This window comes from Penaeus monodon, unplaced genomic scaffold (genome assembly GCF_015228065.2).
Source record: "Penaeus monodon isolate SGIC_2016 unplaced genomic scaffold, NSTDA_Pmon_1 PmonScaffold_49, whole genome shotgun sequence".
Classification (NCBI taxonomy): domain Eukaryota; kingdom Metazoa; phylum Arthropoda; class Malacostraca; order Decapoda; family Penaeidae; genus Penaeus; species Penaeus monodon.
Window position 1 is genome coordinate 249,242 of NW_023659774.1, and position 5,000 is coordinate 254,241.

Here is a 5,000-nt window from a genome sequence, read left to right on the forward strand (position 1 = left end):
TATGATATGGGAAAAAGCTAGAGAATAGGTAAGGGTTAATTTTTTCCTTAATGTATCATCAGAATCACACTTGCACACATATTCAATATTGTTAGCACGTTGGTTTTAAGGGAACAACGTCGGCCCCGTTCGCTGCAAGAGCTTCCAGCGCCCCCCAGTGCCCCTGCCAGGCTGCCACGTGCATCGCCGTTCTGCCTGAAAGACGTCCGAGTTGAGGAGGCGATCAGTGCCTTCGCTGACAAAGCACCGCCCAACGAAACGGTCATTTCGTGTGATCATGATGTTAATGTTAATGATGATAATAGTGTAATGACATAAAAAGAAAAAAAAAAAGAAAAAGAAAAACAGGAGCAATTACAAGATGATGACAAAAGGAAGAGCAACAATGATGATAATGATAATAATAATAAAAAAACACTAATAATATAATACGATTAATAATAGTAAGAGCAATATTAGTTTGTAGTAGTAGTAAAAATAATATGGATCATAATAATAAGCAATAATGATAATAATGATACTAATAAGAGATAATATTGACATTTATAAAAATTATATAAATGAAAATGAAAATAATAAAAGTAACAAAATAATAATAACAACAATAATGATGATATAATAATAATAAACGGATGGTGATAATAATAATAATAATAAAAATAATAATAATAGTGATAATTATAGTAACAAGGATAATAACCAAATATCAATGACAATAATAATGACAATGATAATAATGGAAATACTACTACTATTAACATATTGATAACAATAATAAGAACAACAGCAAAAGCGAAAATAATGTTGATAATAATGTTAATAAATAGTAAATAAATAAATTATGTTAATAACAAACAATGTTAATAATAATGTTAATAATAATGCATTACGTAAAAATAAAATAGAAAATAAAGTTAACAGAAATGAATTAAATTGACATAAATTGTAATAATAATTCTAACAAGATAGATATGAAAATAGATATGATGCCTTGAGCAGTTACTCTACTGACATTAATATCATGAGAAACTTCGATGAAAATGATTATGGTAATAGTAATATTATTTTTAAAGAATGATAATAGCAAAAAACTGAATAATGGTAAGATATAATAATAAAACTAAATGTAATAGTAATAGTGAATGCAAATGCACAAGGAAATCCATTGAAATGAAATAAAATGAAATGCATTGACATAAAAAACTGCAACATTAAAAATAACATAATGAAGATGAAACTATATGCATATGGAACAATTACTATTGATAACAATATTAAGAAAAACTTTGATGGTAAATCACATGGATGATAATAATGTTATCCATACCCAAAATAATGACAATCATATGATAATAAAATTTACACAGCAACAATGGTAAGAATAAAGTAAGAACAAGAATAAGTTAAGAATAAGAAAACAATAAGAACTGGACAACAAATAACACGGGAGTTTGGCAAAAGGTGCCAATTAGTCCATTTTCCCGAGACAATGTTTCCTCTCGAGATGTTCCACAAATTGCCGAAAGAAAGAAAAGAAAAAAATCAAATGCTCATTTTTAATACAATTGGTTGTTTCTCTAAGGATCATAAAATTATAGTATAAATATAATAATTATTATAGTATAGTGATAATAATAATAATAATTACAAGACCAACAACAAAATAATGATATAGTAAGATGATGGTAATAATAATAATGATAATAAAGCAATTTAATTAGTTTGGAACTCAAGGAATGGTGGTTACTGTAATAACATAATAATATTAATAATAATGCTACGCCAGTGGGTCTTTGTCTCTGTGCGAAACACGTGTTAACATGAAAAGGATGATCTGGGCATGTGTTAACATGAAAAGGATCCTGTCGCAACTGGCTGTGAGCGGAGGAGCGGAGGAACAAGCCAAAGAGACGGAGTTGGGTGCTGTTTCCTGTGAAGACCTCGTGTGTGCCCTTGTGACCTGATATTTGTGTTGCCCTGTTATAAGCTGTATTGTGCAGTGTGACATGCTGGTGTCCCCCCTATATTGTGGCCTATAGAAAAGTGTACGGGTAAATAACTTGTGTAAATAAAGGAAAGACTGTCATTTTGAGTTTACTTCGTGCCCTGCCTCGCCACTTAGCGTTTCCTCTCGTGGTGTTCTGGGACGCTGTGGTGCTCGGTGCCTCTTGGAGCTGTTCATGTTCACGACCCTGTGTATAGCACGCCGTCTGCCTAGCAGCCTTGTGTTTGGTGGCAGAGAGACGAGGTGTCGGCGTAACAATAACAATAAAATAGTGTTATAGTTATTATAATTACTTTTGTTGCTATAATTATCCTAAACTTTAATGAAACGATACAAATAATACTGATTAAAAAGATAATAACAATTATAGATAATATGACAGCAATAAAAGAAACGTAGATCCCGGCGCCTTACCGTCACAGCCGCCCCCCGCCACGAGGACGTCCACCACTGCCTTATGACCCCCAGAGGCAGCCAAGTGCAGGGAGAAGAAGCTGGTATTAAGCGTCGTGTTGATGGATGATGGGAAGGAAGGTGGAAATGGAGGTGAAGGTGAGAATGGAATAAGGATGGAATTAGGCTAATGGGGATGAAAGGAAAAAAAAAGATAGAGGATGAGGGAAGAAAAAAAAAGGAAGAGCCAAGATAAAGGAAGAGGGAAATAAAAATAAAGGAAGTAAAAAGTAAATAATAAATAAAGGAAGGAAGTGAAAAAAATAATAAAAATAATAATGAAGGAAGAAGAAAGAATGAAAAGAATTAAGGGATAAGGAGAGACTATCAGTGAGAAAGAGGAAAAGGAGAAAGATGAAGAGCAAAAGGAGGAAAGAGTGAAAGAGGAAAAGAAGACAGAGAAAGAAGACAGAGGAAAGAGCAAAGGAGGAAAGAGTGAAGGATGAAAAACAAAAGGAGGAAAAAAGCAAAGAGAGGAAAGAGCAAAGCGAGGAAAAGAGACAGTGAAAGAGCGAAGGGAGAAAGAAGACAGAGGAAAGGGCAAAGGGAGGAAGGAGCAAAATGAGGAAAAGCGAAAGAGTGGAGAAAGAGATAGAGTGAATGCAGAAAAAGAAGACAGAGGAAGAAGGAAGGGAGGAAAAAGCAAAAACAGGAAATAGTGAAGGGAGGAAAGAGCGAATGGAGGAAAGAGATAGAGGAAAGAGCAAACGGAGGAAAGAAAATAGAGGAAAGAGCGAAGGGAGGAAGGAGCAAAAGGAGAAAAGGAGACAGAGGTAAAGAGGGAAAGGGAAAAGAAGATAGACGAAAGAATAAGGGAAGAAAAGGAGACAGGAAAGAGTAAAGAGGAAAGAGCAAAAGAGGAAAGAGCAAAGGGAGGAAAAAGACACAAAGGAAAAGGAAACAGAGGAAAGAGTGAAAGGAAGGAAAGAGAAAATAGGAAAGAGTGAATGGAGAGAGCAAAGAGAGGAAAGAGAAAAAAGGAGGAAAGAGCGAAGGGAGGAAGAGCAAACAGAGAAGAGCAAAAGGAGGAAGAGCAAAGGAAGTAAAGAGTGAAAGAAGGAAAGAATAAGGGAGAAAGGAGACAGAGGAAACAGTGAAGAGAGGAATGAGGAAGAACAAAGAAGAAAGAGCAATGCGAAGAAGTAGATAGAGGAAAGAGGAAAAGGAGGAAATGAGATAGATCATAGAGTAAAGGGGAAAAAACAAAGGAAGAGCGAAGAGAGGAAATAGGAAAGGGAGGAGAGAGCAAAGAGAGGAAAATAGACAGAGGAAATCGTGAAGAGAGGAAAAGCGAAAGAGGAAAGGAGACAGAGTAAGAGAAAGAAGGAAGGAGTGAAGGGAGGAAAGACAAAAGAAGAAAGTGCAAGGAGAAAAAGAGACAAAGGAAAGAGCGAAGGGAGGACAAAGGCAAGGCAGAAATCTATATCCCTGGAAACATTGGAGGCCACTAAAATTTTGTCACATGCTTGGCTGAATGGCAACCAGGTCTTGCATCGCTCTTTGGTGAATAGGGCTCGGACACTGATGAGAGGGGACAAGGAACTTCACAACCTGATGGACCCAGTTGCTCTATGGGAGTTCTTCAAGTGTGAAACACTCGAAGCAGCCCAGGAGTCCATTGGCGTAAGCTCAAGGGCAAGGCAGAAATCTATATCCCTGTCACATGGCTTGGCTGAATGACAACCAGTGAGTAGGGCTCGGACACTGATGAGACGGGACAAGGAACAGTTCATCAGGAATCTTGCTGAGGAGGTTGAAGGTCATTTCTTGGTAAATGACCTTCGCCCTGCCTACCAAGCCCCTGAGAAAGCTAAACTCTAAGCCCTCCTCACAGATGAATGCAGTCCACTCAGTGGGTGGACAGTTCATCTCAGATCATGTTGGGATTCGTGAACATTGAGCTGATTATTTTGAGCAGTTGTACCATGTAGACCCTCCAACAGTTAGCTTGGATGCAAGCGTTATCACAATACCTGTGACCGACCCACCCATCAGTGAGGAGCCTCTTACCCTAACGGAAATTAGGATGGCGATTTCTAAGCTGAAGTGTGGGAAAGCCGTAGGCATATGTGATATCCCTGCTGAACTTTTTAAGACTGGGTGTGAACCTATGGCTCAGGGCTTGCATACAGTCTTGACTGCCATCTGGCAGTCTGGTACCATTCCGCCTGACCTGTTGAGGGGCATGGTCATCCCTCTCTGAAAGGGGAAAGGGGACCGTTGAGACTGTAACAACTACTGTGGTATTACACTGCTCAGCATACCAGGCAAAGTTTTTGCCCACATTCTTCTGACATGGATCCGCGAACACCTACTAAGGCACCAGAGACCGGAGCAGTCTGGATTCACTCCTGGCAAGTCCACAATAGACTGACTATTAGTGCTTTGAGTATTGTGGAACACCGTTGTGAGTTTGGTCCGCGGTTGCTTGCAGCCCAGATCGCCCTCAAGAAGGCGTTTGACTCGGTGCATCGGGAATCACTATGGGAGATCCTGAAACTCAGGGGAATTCCGAAACAGATCATTGGCCTTATAGCAAGCC

The 5,000-nt window shown here is 38.3% G+C and overlaps 1 long non-coding RNA gene across 1 annotated transcript in view; it reads right to left on the minus strand.

Moving 5' to 3' along the window:
* LOC119571050 overlaps positions 1-5,000 on the minus strand; it is a 53,400-nt gene that overhangs the window by 165 nt on the left and 48,235 nt on the right. The window contains exon 3 of the long non-coding RNA XR_005228511.1: positions 1-195. This exon is cut by the window's left edge and continues 165 nt beyond it. This is a non-coding gene — a long non-coding RNA (uncharacterized LOC119571050). The remainder of the gene's footprint in view (positions 196-5,000) is intronic.